The sequence below is a fragment of the Scyliorhinus torazame genome, chromosome 2 (assembly GCF_047496885.1).
Source record: "Scyliorhinus torazame isolate Kashiwa2021f chromosome 2, sScyTor2.1, whole genome shotgun sequence".
Taxonomy (NCBI): Eukaryota; Metazoa; Chordata; class Chondrichthyes; order Carcharhiniformes; family Scyliorhinidae; genus Scyliorhinus; species Scyliorhinus torazame.
Genome location: NC_092708.1, coordinates 325,679,789 through 325,694,860, shown reverse-complemented (window position 1 = coordinate 325,694,860; position 15,072 = coordinate 325,679,789). Strand labels below are relative to the sequence as shown.

The 15,072-nt window shown below is 46.3% G+C and overlaps 1 protein-coding gene across 1 annotated transcript in view; it reads right to left on the bottom strand.

Annotated features, from left to right (window-relative positions):
• The window catches only part of txndc16 (thioredoxin domain containing 16), a 241,426-nt gene that overhangs the window by 33,559 nt on the left and 192,795 nt on the right, over positions 1 to 15,072 (bottom strand). The window lies entirely within an intron of this gene.

Below are 15,072 nucleotides of genomic sequence, written 5' to 3'. Positions count from 1 at the left end.
CCCTGCTGCAAGCTGGATTTCCCACTACCCAACCCTGGTGGAACTGCTGCTGACTGCCCTCTCCCACCAACCACATACAAATTCCAGCAGAGAAGCAGAGCCTGATTTTCAAAAGATCTTAAGACCATTTCAACCCTGAGCCCACCTTGGCCAAGGGTGAAGAGCATGAAGAAGACAGGCCAACAGATTACCACGGACCTCAGTGCTAGCCCCAACTCTGTTCAACATATATATACACAAAGTTCATCTATGCTGATGACATTTGTTTTGTGCACCCAAGCTCCATCCTTCTGTAATGGGACCAGATTCTTAGTGAAAGATGTTACAAAGTTGATGGACTACTGCAGCACATGGCATCTCTTACTGGATTCCTCTGAATCCATATCCACTGTATTCCACCTCCACAATGCTCATGCCAAAAAAGATTTACATAACTACATGGATGGCCAGAGACTAAAGCACGGTCCCAACCAACATACTTGGGAGTGAGTCGAGATAGGACTCTGTTCTTCTGGGAACATCTGAAGAAAATAGCAGTGAAGGTAAAAGAAAAGAAATCTTCTGATTAAACTTGCTGGATCTATGTGGGACACTGCTCCCAAAGCACTCTGAACCTCAGGGCTTGCTTATCATACTTCACAGCAGAGTACTGTACACCAGCCTGGTGAAGGTCATCACACACACACACATCTTGTTGACACTTACTTGACTTGAACAATGCACGTCATAATTGGAACTCGCCGTGTGACACTGCTCCACGGCTTCCTGCTCTTGCAAACATCATTCGGGACGGAAGAAAATCCACAAGCTGATTGAAACCATCCGTGGAGCATTCACTTCCCACTCCATGGTGACCTATTCAACCCACCTACTGCCCGCTTTCCATCCCAGTGCCCCATATGGAACAACTTTCTTCAGCAAGTTCTACCAGCAGACAGCCTTTGGATCAAGGACCAGGAAACACGGGAAGTCACTGACATGTTCGTTGTGACATCTGTTGAATGACAGGCTTTGAACAATCTCAGCAAGAATGGTCCGAGCAAACCATGTTCAGGACAAGCCAGAGCCCCTCGTGTAGCTAACCTCCACTGCTGGGGCCTCAGTAAAACACCTTATGCCCTTGCAGAAAGACACAAACAATACATTGAATATTGTATAGAAATAGGAGGTTAATCCAGATGACTGTGTGGCTGGAGAAATGATGCAGGGAGGGTTTTACATTTCTTGGACATTGGGACCGCTTTTGGGGATGCTGGGACCTGTAAAAGGTGGATGGTTTTCACCTGAATCGAAATGGAATCAGTGTACTTACAGGGAGGTGTGCTCGTGCACACTAACTTCAAACTAACTTGGCAGGGGACGGCATCCTGACGGAAGGTTCAGCAGGATCAAAATTAGAAGAGATATCAAGTGAGTCAGGAAAGGATAAAATGTCTAGACCAGTTGAGTCACAAGAGAGTTTGGCCTGATTGGATGGTATTTATTTTACTGCAAGGAGATTGATAAACAAGGCAGATGAATTGAGGGCACAAATTAAAACATGGGTGTATGATATAATTGCTGTCACTGAGACATGGTTGCGAGGGGAGCAGGATTGACAGCTCAATATTGCAGGATTCAGGATTCACAGCAAGATAGGGAAGGAGGTAATTTAATCAGGGAATCAATTATAGCAGTAAGGAGGGACGACATCTTAGAAGGCTCTTCAACTGAAAACATATGGGAAGAACGTAAAAACCAAAAGGAGCATTAGCATTGCTGGGAGTGTTCTATAGGCCCCCTAACAGTCCGAAAGAAATAGAAGAGCAGATATGCAGGCAAATTTCAGAGTAATAGACTAGGGATAGTGGGAGGATTTCAACTTCCTCAACATTAACTGGGGTAGCCATAGTGTAAAAGGTTAGAGGGAGCAGAATCCTTAAAATGCATCCAGGAGAACTTTTTAAGCCAATATGCAGAAAGTCGTACAAGAGAGGAGTGGGTCCTCGACTTAATTTTAGGTAACAAAGCTGAGCAAATGGTAGAAGTAACAGCGGGGAACATTTTTCAGACAGTGATCATAATTCTGTTAGATTCAGGATTGTTATGGAAAAGGGCAAGGATGGGCCTGAGATCAAAGTTCTAAACTGGGGGAAGGCCTATTTTAATAAGATCAGATATGATTTGGCCAGAGTGGACTGGAAGCAGACACTTTTGAAATTAAATTAAATGAAAATCGCTTATTGTCACAAGTAGGCTTCAATGAAGTTACTGTGAAAAGCCCCTAGTCGCCACATTCAGGCGCCTGTTCGGGGAGGCTGGTACGGGAATTGAACCGTGCTGCTGGCCTGCCTTGGTCTGCTTTAAAAGCCAGCGATTTAGCCCAGTGTGCTAAACCAGCCCCTCTTAGGTAAATCCCTTTTAGGTAAATCTGTGACAGAATAGTGGGATGCATTCAAGAAGGAAATAGGGAGAGTACAGGGTCAACATATTCCAGTCAAGGAAAAGGGTGTGACCAACAAATCCAGGATATAGAGCGATATACAGCATTGGATAAGGAGAAAAAGGGAGGCTTGTGGCAGATATCAAGGGCTCAAAACAGCAAATGCCCTAGAGGTGTATAGAATGTTCAAAAGGGAACTTAAAAAAGAAATTAGGAGAGCAGAAATGGGACATGAAAGGATACTGGCAGGAATTATAAAGGAAAAGCCTAAATTGTTTTACAAGTACATTAAAGGTAAAAGGATAACCAGGGAAAGAGTACTGCCCGTTAAGGACCACAGTGGTAATTTGTGTGGAGCCGGAGGATGGAGGTAGGGTTTTAAATGAATACTTTATGTCAGTGTTCACTCGTAAGACGGATGGTGTGGGTATAGAAATCAAGGAGATGGACTGTGATAAAATTAAAGAGTTTAACACAGACAGAGAGGACGTTCTGAGTGGTCTGGGAGGCTTAAAGGTAGACAAATATCCAGTGCCAGATGAAATGTATCTCAGGCTGTTGAGTGAGGCAAGGGTGGAAATAGCAGGGGAGCTGGTAATAACTTTCAATTCCGCTCTGGCCACAGAAGAAGTGCTGGAGGTCTGGAGGATAGCCAATGTGGTGATATTATTCAAGAAGGGAGAAAGGGATAAACCAGGAAACTACAGGCCAGTCAGTCTAACCTCAGTGGTGAGGAAATTATTGGTTACAATTCTGAGAGTCAGAATTAATCTGCATTTGGAGAGGCAGGGATTAATCAAAAACAGTCAGCATGGTTTTGTTCAGGGGAAGGTCATGTCTGACCAACTTGATTTAATTTTTCAAAGTGTGTAGATGAGGGCAATGCATGTGAAAAGTCTACTTGGACTTCAGCAAGGCTTTTGATAAGATCCCACATGGGAAACTAATAGCAAGGCAAGAGCCCACGGGATCTACCATGCGGTTTAAGTGTAGTCTTGTATACACTTTGAACTCAGTAGAAATTTAAGTTACACGTCTCGGGTGCGAAATGAAATCTTTTATTGTCTATTGATTATAATTGAGAGTTTGCGATCTTCTTGTAATTACAAATCAAATGTTTTCAATAAAGCCCTTGCCAGCAGAAGACTTTAAGAGATAAAATCGACTTAGTAACTTTCAAAATACAGTAATGGTTTCTTGCTCAAAGCAAAAACAGCTTGCGCAGACTTTAAGAGTTAGAGTGGAAATATGAAAATACGAAATAAGGATAGCGAATAGTTAGGTAAAAGGTATAGAGTGATCCTGGATGGAAAATGGCTGCCCGGACCTCTATGTTTAAGGAGAATGTTATCAGTCTGACTCCATCTATCCCTATCCCTGTAATGTGCTGATTGGCTTGGATGAGTCTCAAATGCATTTGGTTGGATGGTCAGTTGTCAATCATCAATATGCAACATAGCTGTAGATATGTTGCTTTCTAGATGCTTGTCGTGTGTTGGAATGTGATATATACTTTTAATCAATTCTGGTTTCTACTGGTTTTTCTGCTGACTGCTATATTATCTATATTCTGAACAATGGTGGATTCATGTTGTCATGGTGCTTATTTTGACCTTGATCAGATTGTGGCATAGTTGAATAACTTCTGCAATTCTGTTCATTAGAACAATGGATAGTTTATAATGTCAATTTAACCTTTCCATAAAAATGTTGCAGTTGCTTCTAGCTAGCCTGTAGATGTTTCAAAATCTGTGCGTTTGTTACTGCAAGCTGTGTGTTTTTGTAATCTAAAGTTATGCTTGAAGTCTTATGATGAAATCTATTTTAAAATGGATTTCAAACTGGGCTTTAGTATTTACATTAAAATGGCTAAATCAGTGACTCTTTTACCTATCAGAAATAGCTGGTTCCTTTCAGGATCCAAGGAAATCTGGCAAAGTGGATCCAGAATTGGCGGAGTGGCAGGAAGCAGAAGGCGATAGTCAGAAAGGGTGTTTTTCTGCCTGTAAATCTGTGTCCAGTGGGGTCCCGCAGGGATCAGTTTTGGGGCCCATGCTGTTTGCAGTTTTATATAAATGAGTTAGGAATGAATGTAGGAGGGTTGATGAGTAAGTTTGCAGATTATACAAAAATTGGTGGGGTGATAAATAGTGAGGAGGATAGCCTTAGATAGTGAGGAGGATAGCCTCCGGAATCCCAATCTGCGCATTGCGTAGCAGCAGGCCGTCAACTTCAATCAGTTCTGACTTGACATTCTGAAATTATGGACATTGTCCCCTCGTTCAACCGTGCTGGAGTAGGTGCAGCACCCTCCGTAAGGTTGCGTCTTTCTGCATCTCCTGTCGGATTAGGCAAAGCTTCTCATCCGAAACAGGCAAATTCTCCATGCATTACTGTGTTTGGGCCTCGATTTCTCTGATAGGGGCTGATGGTGCGTTGTCAGTGCCAATTGATCGGGACAGTGTATCGGCAATGGCAAGATCTCGTCCCGGAGTGTATACTAGGGTGAAATCATACCTTCGCAGCTTTATCATGATGCGCTGCAGACGAGGTGTCATGTCATTTAGATCCTTGTCTATGATATGGACCAACGGTCTGTGGTCTGTTTCCACTGTGAATGTGGACAGGCCGTACACATAGTCATGGAACTTCAGAATCCCAGTGAGGAGTCCGAGACATTCTTTTTCGATTTGTGCATATCTGCACTCAGTTGCGGTCATGGCCCTGGACGCCATGACCGCAACTGACCGGGACCCAGTCAGACTGGTCGGCCTGTTGGAGGAGAACGGCGCCAATCCCGTCCTGGCTGGCGTCAGTGGAGATCTTGGTGGGTCTCGTTGCGTCAAAGAAAGCAAGGGTCGGTGCCCTCGTTAGTTGCTGTTTGAGATCCACCCATTCATTTTGGTAACGTTGTGTCCACTCAAACACCGTGGTCTTTCGTAGGAGATTGCGTAAAGCTGCCGTTCGTGCGGACAGTTTTGGGATCAACCTGCAGAGGAAGTTGACGAAGCCCAGAAATCGTAGCGCCGCCTTCTTGTCGTGTGGCGTCTTCATGGTCCATATCGCAGCGATTTCCGCCTCATCAGGGCTGACACCCTGAGATGATACGGTGTCACCCAAAAAGGTTACAGACTCCTTTGCAAATGTGCATTTTGCCTGGTTCAGTTTCAAACCGTATTTATGAATCCTCTGAAACACCTTCTTCAGACGACAGAGGTGTTCTTCTTCAGTGGTGGACCAGACGATGATGTCATCCACATAAACTATGACACCCTCGATGCCCTCGGTCATTTGCTCCATTATCCTGTGGAAGATCTCTGACGCAGAGATAATGCCAAAGGGCATGCGATTGAAGCAGAAACGTCCGAATGGCGTGTTGAACGTACACAGTAATCTGCTCGAGCCATCGAGCTGTATCTGCCAAAACCCCTGCGAGGCGTCGAGTTTGGTGAAGATACGAGCATTCGCCATCTCAGATATGATCTCTTCACGCTTGGGGATGGGGTAATGTTCCCGGCGAATGTTCTGGTTCAGGTCCTTCGGGTCTATACATATGCGAAGATCTCTAGAAGGTTTCTTAACACAGACAATGGAGCTAACCCAGTCAGTCGGCTGTGTGACTCGCGATATTACACCTTGTGACTGCAGTCTGTTGAGTTCCGCTTTCAACTTCTCCCGCAGTGGAGCTGGAACCCTCCTGGGCGGCTGAATGACGGGTTTGGCGTCTGTCTTCAGCATGATTTTGTATTGGCAGGGTAGGGTGCCCAGGCCTTTAAATAAATTGGGGTATTCTTGTAGCATGCTGTCGATTTAGCTTCCAGGCTTGATGGATCCTGGGTGTGCATGTAGATGTGTTGCACCAGCCGCAAGTCTTTGCAGGCCTGAGCGCCTAACAGTGATGATTTATTGTCGTCTACAATCTCGAATCGTAGCTGCTTGCGTATCGTCTTGTTGTCGACCCGGAGATGGCACGATCCCTCGGATTGCCGTTGTAGTCCTTCAGCCGACATGCAACGGGTATGATTTCATGGTCTCCTGGAATCGAATGGATCCTTACTAGTGAGATTAGGAGGAGATTAGCGGAGGCCCCAGTGACAAGCTTGAAGACTAATGGAAAGTCATTGACTTGCACAGTCGCAGTCCACTCACTGCTGGAATCAATGCTGTTGACTGGGTGAGGCGTGACGATTGTTGCGTCATGTTCCTCAATTGTCTTGATCGTGTCCACGACAAACGAGTTGTCGCAAGCGAGGTTGTCCTCATCCGAGGAATACTCATCATTGTTTTTTTTTGTGCTCCGTTGAGTCTATGCTTTTTACGTTGAAGTTCATGTGTTTCTGTCTTCTTGTCTTCATTTGCAGTGCAGCTCTGCACTGTGAGGCAAAGTGGTTGTATTTGCCACACTTTAATCATTGTTTTCCAGAAGCTGGACATTGTCCTTTTAAGTGGGCGTGTCTGCAGCGGGGACACGTCATGATGCTGTCCCTCCACGCTCGCGCATGCGCAGTAGGCCTTTCTTCAGTGTCAAGTCTTCGGGAGAACTCGCATGCGTATGGCCTGCATCCAGGTTCGCGCGCGTGATTGCCGTTCAAGGAGCGCCTTCTGGACGCCTGGGCCACCATTTTGACGGGCTCGACCTCGTGGTGAAGGCCTTGGTCCCGGTAAGTAAACTCCTCATATTCTTCTTTACTTTTTTCAGAAGTAGAGCATCTTTGCATGGCTGTTTCTAGGGTTAGGTCTGTTCGTTTTACTAAGCATTTTCTAAGTCCCTCATCGATATGCCATTGACTATCTGGTCTCTGATGAGGGAGTCACGGAGGTTTTCAAAGTTGCAGGATTGAGCTAGTAATTTTAAATCAGTTACAAAACAGCTGAAAGATTCTCCCGGTTTTTGTAAACGCCTGGAGAACTTGAATCTTTCAAATATCTCATTGACTTCAACAGTGGGTTTCAAATTTTTTGATGATTATTTCCAGCTTGCCCTTGTCCTTGCCTTCCAGGTAGGTAAAGGAATTATATATTTTTAATGCCTGTGGACCAGCCAGGGATAAGAAGAAGGCGATCTTCCTGGCATCAGGCGCTGAGGTTAGATCCTTAGCTTCTAGATATATTTTGAACTGTTGTATAAAAAGTTTACAATTGGAATGCATATTACCAGTGGTCTTGAGCAGGTGTGGAGGTTGGATTGGGTCCATCGTGCCGATTGGTATCTGAAGGGTCCGAATGCTGTGAGGCCTTCCTTGGTCGAATGTCTGGTTTAAGTTCTCTTCTCTTGCTGGTGTCTAGCTGGCTTGCTGAAACCACTCCTGGTACTGTATGTTATTCTCTAATTCTGAATAACGATTAGACTTACAGTTAACACAACCACTTTCTTCAAAGGGTTCATTCTGCTTCCAGAGCTCAACTAGATGTAAAACAGTCAAGAGGTATCACCAGTGAAACTAAGGTAAACTGCCTATGCTAAGTGCTAACTGGAACGAAGGAGGTTGAGGGGAGACCTGATAGAGGTATACAAAATTATGAGGGGCATAGACAGAGTGGATAGTCAGAGGCTTTTCCCCAGGGTAGAGGGGTCAATTACTAGGGGGCATAGGTTTAAGGTGAGAGGGGCAAGGTTTAGAGTAGATGTACGAGGCAAGTTTTTTACGCAGAGGGTAGTGGGTGCCTGGAACTCGCTACCGGAGGAGGTGGTGGAAGCAGGGACAATAGTGACATTTAAGGGGTATCTTGACAAATACATGAATAGGATGGGAATAGAGGGATACGGACCCAGGAAGTGTAGAAGATTGTAGTTTAGTCGGGCAGCATGGTCGGCACGGGCTTGGAGGGTCGAAGGGCCTGTTCCTGTGCTGTACATTTCTTTGTTCTTTGTTCTTTGTTCTAAGCTATCCCTGTGTGCTGCTGCTCACTAGCTCTGTGCTTCTAAAGGAGGCGGATCCTGCCTTGGGCTTGACCCTTTACACCCATCTCTGATGCTCCCTCTACTGATGCTGTCACATCTGTCTGTAGTCCCTGGTGTATGTGCAGATGTATGTACAGATGTACAGATCACTACATGATCATCTTAAACTCAACAAATGAAGAGGTTATTGCTTGGCTTCGGGGATTTGCATTCACTAAACAAAACAACTCAGAGTGCTCCCAGGACCGGCGAATAAAAGGTGATAATAAGCTCAGCGGATAGGAAGCGTTAGAGAGACAAATAAAAGTAGTTAAAATGATGAACTGGAGTCGTACTTCACAAGTAATTTAGCTAGATCAGAGACCATGGGCAGGATTCTCCATAGCCTGATGCCGAAATCGGGTTCGGCGATCGGGCGGAGAATGGCCTCTGCCGCCGGATCCTGGGCAGGCGGCGTTTGGTGCCAGTTCACGATACTCCGGCTTCTCCGAATTGGCGTCATCAGGCTGCGCGCATTCGCAAGGCCGTTGGTACGTCAGCTGGCCCACCCGCGATGCTCCGTCCCTGATGGGTGGAGTTCCCGACGGCGTGGGCCACGTGTGGTACCAGCGGACGGGAACCCGTCATGCCGGTTGCAGACAATGTCCAGCGGCGCCACACTCATACGGGATCCGTGCTGCTGGCCAGGGGGGCTTCTGCTAGGCTGGGGAGAGTAGTGGGGGGTGTACAAGGAGTGGGCTGTGGGGTCAATGCGGGCCAGGACCCAGTGATGCTCCGGGCATTTGCCACGCGATCCATGGGTGGTTAATGCGGTGCCGGTGCTAGCCCCTCACCAGTAACAGAATCGGTGAGGGATTCGCGACGATTTTCCAGTCGTGCTCCACCTGCAGATTCTCCGCTGGCGCCGATGAATTTATTGTCCATAAATTTAAATTAGTGATAAGTAAATTTAAAGCAAATATCATGAAAACCTATATTCTCAAACAATAATAAGTGGAATCATTTTTCAGGTTGAGTAGTAGAATCATAGAATTTACAGTGCAGAAGGAGGCCATTTGACCCATCGAGTCTGCACCGGCCCTTGGGAAGAACAACCTACCAAAGCCCACACCTTCACCCCATCTCCGTAACCAGTAACCCACCCAAACTTTTTGGGCACCAAGGGGAAATTTAGATTGGCCGATCCACCTAACCTGCACATCTTTGGACTGTAGGAAGAAACCGGAGGAAACCCACGCAGACACAGGGAGAACGTGCAGACTCTGCATAGACAGTGACCAAAGCCGGGAATCGAACTTGGGACCCTGGAGCTGTGAAGTAACAGTGCGAACCACTGTGCTACCGTGCCCCGCCTTGTTATGGACTAAAACTTTATGAATCAGCAAAATATAGGTCAAAACTTAGTCGGGGACGTTAAGGAGATGTAGTGATGAGTTTCAAATAGGTTTTATTACTCCTGAATTTTCTTCTTCAAAAACGATGAGGAACATCATATTAATCTTTCTGTATTCAATGTTTATGGTACCCTGTAATAGGAAGATTCCCCACAGGGACTCCTGTAATAGGAGGATCCCTGTAATAGGGGGACACCCCCCAGGAACCCCTGAAATATGGGGTCCCCCACAGGGAACCCTGTAATATGGGGATCACCCACAGAGATGCGGTCAATGTTTGCAAAGCAGCGGGGGGAATTGGAGCATCCCATTGGGTGCCAACTCTGATTTTGCCCGATGCCCGATTCTCTGTCCTATTGGGAACCGCATTCCAGGCATCCCGTGACAGAGAATCCAGCCCAATGGCTTTGACCATTATTAATACCAAAAGATCTATTAGTATTGTTTTTTAAATAAATTTAGAGTACACAATTAATTTTTTCCAATTATGGGGCAATTTAGCATGACCAATCCACCTACCCTGCACATCTTTGGGTTGTGGGTTCGAAACCCAAGCAAAAACGGGGAGAATGGGCAAACCCCACACAGTCAGCGACCCAGAGCCGGGATCGACCCTGGAACCTCGGCGCTGTGAGGTAGCAGTGTTAACCACTGCGTCACCGTGATATCTCGATCTATTAGTATTGTTAAAGGTTTTGCATATAACACACTTCCTGTAACGTTCTTTTTCAATGCCAGGTTTGTCTAAATTTTGAGACAGATAGATGGACTGTAATAATCTGTTCCAACGCCTCTATGCTATCTTATTCCTAAGCAATCAATCAAAAGGAAGCAAGATAGAAAGAGAAAATACAGGCCCTGAAGCCTGGTCCCTCCATGAAACACAAATTAGCTCTATCTAACTTACTCAATCTGTTGAAAACGATAATTAACTAATAAAACAAGACCCAATAACGTAAACTCAGTGGAATTTATCCATGGCCCCCTCAAAACTAATCAATAAAACATGAGCATTCCTACTGGTCAGTGCATAGACCAATGTGTTCCATAGAGAATGTAATAATCTATCTTTATCCTTATCCTTTTAACATCTATATTATGCTTGGACAGTTATTTATCCAGTGCTTTTTTTAATCACACAGGGCTAACCGCTTTTGCTGGAGTCACAGATCAACTGGGGAAAACATATTTCTTGAAACGAATTAATCTTACAATCATTTTGTCTAATTATGCAATCATAGCTCAAGTTTGTAGAAACTGAATTTCACGTACATTTAACCATGCCTTTCATAATTTTAAATATTTGGATTAGGGCCCTTCTCAACTTTATTTTCTCCAACAAAAACAAGGGCTGTTCGACAAATTTTGTCCCACGTTGTAAACAGTTTCGCTTTGGTTGCAATCAGTAATGCAAATTGTACTCAAAATTGCAGACGTTTTCCAAAATTAAACTTACAGTTCAAGTTTCCATTCCAGCTCATTTGCACAACAACAAACGTGCTACACAAGGGAACAGTATTTTTTTCTTTCTTTGGCTTAAGAACATCCTTGCTATATTTAAGAGCGGTAATGTGGTGCAGTTTTACTCAGACAGCTGAAAATGAGTTTATCACAAAAGATAAGTAGTCCAATTCAGCATTTGTCAGTAGCCTGATTTTAAATAACTGAAAGGGGCTTTAAAAACTATAAAGAATCTGTTACAAGTTTCATCAGTGATTTCCAATCAGCTTCTTAGTAAATTATATCTTGCTTTTAAACATTTTTAAAAGGTACCTTACACCTAAAAGAAAACCGATTTTTTAAAGCTTCCACAAAGTTAGCAGAAACTTGCCACAGAGATTCATTTGATTGTGGTGTGGTCAGTTTTAGGGGTGAGACCAGGCACCAGGGCAATGATTGTGAATCAATGGCAAAAATTGCAGGAGTTTGATTTTCACTTTACGTTCTGCAATGGTTTGTGTTGTTTTGGATGAATTGCATTGGAAATATTAGCACGACCCAGTGAAAACTCTACACACTCAATCACGGGAACGTAATTGTCTTGTATCTTTGAAATGAGTTGAAGGCAGGATGCCCAAACTTCACATGGCTTTACATCTGACCCGATCAACGACAGATACTTAGTTCAAATCGTTTTTCATTCATCAGATACATAAGCAGATTCACATTGGCTGGGTGTTTAATCCATCAATCACATTCAATGTTTGTCCCTTTTCATTGATTACTGGTTGAAGCCCATCCATTACATGCCAAGTTTTCTGTACGAAAATGCATTGTCCATTTATAGAAATCTTGCCATATCATTTGGAACCATCAACAAATTTCCATACTTAACCTCAAAGAAGCCTGAAGAACGAGGGCAGGATTCTTCGTTTGGGAGACAAAGTTCTCACGCTGGTGGAGGTTCCAAATGCGTGCTGGCCTGAGAGCACCGGCGCCGAGCAAATCAGGAAATACAAATGGGCCAGCACGCAGGCAGAGTGCAGTGCGTGTGCTTCCCGGCACTGCTGGTATCTGATTTGCCGGGTCGGGATTAACCCTTAGAATCTGGCACGGTGGAGCAGCTTTTAATTGCTCCACTCACACCACTCTCAATCCAGCAAGAAGATGGAGACAAGAACAGCTGCACCTCGCTTTCTGGATGCCGAAATAGAAAGACTTCTGGATGACGTCGAGGAGAGGAGGGTCACCCTCTTCCTCAGCGTGGGCAAAGATCCAAGTCTGCCCTTCTCAATCAAGCCTGGGATGAGGTGGCAGAGGTCCACAACCCGTTTGAAGAAAGGGCACTCTAAATCAACTGGGAGGTTGAGGAGAGAGCATGGTCTGGAATCAAGTTTGGCACGAGGTAAACAAATTGGAGGCCAATCCAATGCAGATGTCTCTGGAGCAAGTGAGTCTATCATCCCCCATAGACCTGTCCTTTCCAAGATCTCAACCCTTGCTTTTATCTTGCAGGATCAACATCAGATGAGGCCGGGCAGTCCAGGGTTGCTGCCCCCACCAAGACCCTCAGGACATCCCGAGGCACGGCTCTGGAGAAGGCACTAACATCTTGGCGCTGCAGTCAGCTGCACCATTCACCATCACAGAGACCGTCACCTTGGTGGGTAATGTTAGTGATCAAGCTCCTGGTTTACCTTTAGTGAGCGCCGCACCTCAGGTGGAGGCAGAGACTCCCGAGGGAGCGGACGGCCAATGGGCAGGTTGAGCCCAGGGAAGAGTTGTTGCCCAGAGAAGTGTTTGGATTCTGGAAAAGATGACCCCAGCACTCGCGCAGATGCAGACTCAGAGCCAGAATCTACAGGAAGGAGATGCCAGCGACATTCCAGCACCTGCAAGGTCAGCTGGAGGAGTCCACTCACCTTCAGGCACATTGTGTGGCACCCAGTCTCAGCATGCCTTGGATGAGGGCATCGAGACCACGCGAAGACGAGGGTAGGCTTCCAGGGGGCAGCACAAGGTGACTGTGGCACCTCCGGAGCTCTCCACACCCTTCCCGGCATCCCATGGAGTAACTTGGGCCACCCGAGGGAGGAGGACGTGATGTGGTCCATCCTGGCGCCTCCCGCAGGGGAGATGCTAGAACACCTCAGCGCTTCTGAAACCCTCCCACCTGACACTGATTCATAGCTGGACAGCGCGCAGAACAGGCTGACACGCCGTCATCTCTGATACTCGAACGTCGGCTGGTCCCATCCAGGCCCAGGCCCTCGAGAGGACATCCGGAAAGAGCATCACAAGGCAGAGGGCGGGACAAGCAGCAAGCCGCCTCCACTTCTGATGTGCTGTCTGGGGAAACACCTAGAAGGAGCGGTATAGTATGACAAGTTAGAAAGGTAAGATTACCTGCTGGCTTTGTAATACACCGGATGGACCGCACGGCTTCATCGGGCAAAGCAAAGGGTTTCCCTCCTCAACTGCTCCTCCTGGTGCTCGGACGTTGCAACCTTGGTAAACTACTGCTCCTCAGAGCTGGAATACCCGAGTGTGAAGCGCCGCCATATTACCTTCCACTGGAGTTCACTTCTGCCACCACCATGGTGGTCTACATCCCACACCAGGCGGAAGTGAAGTAGGTGCTACACCGCTATAAATAACAATGAAACAGAATACCTGGAGGCCTCGTTCACCACGCTGGGGACTTCAACCAGGCCACCCTCAAAAGTGTACTGCCAAAATTCCACCTACACATCTGTCCCACCAAGGGCCCCAACATCCTTGACCACTGCTACACAAACATCAAGGGTGCTTACCGATCCATCCCCCAACCGCACTTCAGAAAATCAGACCATAAAGCAGTGCTCCTTCTCCCGGCATATAAGCAGAAACTGAAGCAGAAAAATCCGATTAAGACGGTCATGGAATGGTGGTTCTAGGCAACAAAAGAGCTCCTACGTGACTCCTTGGAAGTCAGTGGACTGGTCCATATTCAAGAACTCAGCGGCCAACCTAAATGAGTATGCCCCCACCGTCATAGACTTCATCAGTAAGTGTGTAGAAGGTTGCGTGCCAAAGAAGGTAGTACGTGCGTTCCCAACCGGAAACCATGGTTTAACCGGGAGATTCACTCCCTACTGAAGGCCAGGTCTGAGACATTCAAGACAAGCGGCCCTGACCTATACAGGAAATCAAGGTACGGCCTCCGCAAAACCATCAGGGACAGCAAGAGACAATAACGGACTAAGTTAGAGTCACAGACAACTCGGAATCTCGTCAGTTGTGGCAAGGCTTAAACAATATAACGAACTACAAAGCAAAGCAGAGTAGAATCACTGCCAACAGAGCATCCCCTCCTCGATAAACCCAATGCATTTTGTGCTCGTTTTGAGAAGGAAACCATCAAACCGTTGTCAACTGCCCCAACAGCCTCGGACACACCCATACCTACCGTCACAGCCTCCGAAGTCAGATTGGCCTTCTTGAAAGTAAGCCCTTGGAAAGCAACGGGTCCTGACGGAGTCGCTGGTCGTGCACTCAGATCCTGCAGGGGCCAACTGGTGGGTGTGTTCGCGGACATCTTCAATCTCTCCCTACTCCATTCCAAGGTTCCCACATGCTTCAAGACCATCATCATACCGGTTCCAAAGAAAAAACAGGCAATATACCTCAACAACTACCATCCGGTGGCCTCGACATCGATCATTATGACGAGCTTCAATAGTTTGGTCATGAGACACATCAACTCCATACTCCCAGAATGTGTTGATCCACTGCAATTCGCATACTGCCGCAACCGGTCCACAGCATGCACCATATCCCTGGCCCTACACTCATCCCTCAACAACAAGTACTTCTACGTCACACTCCTATTCATTGACTGCAGCTCTGCCTTCAACACCATAATCCTAGCCAAG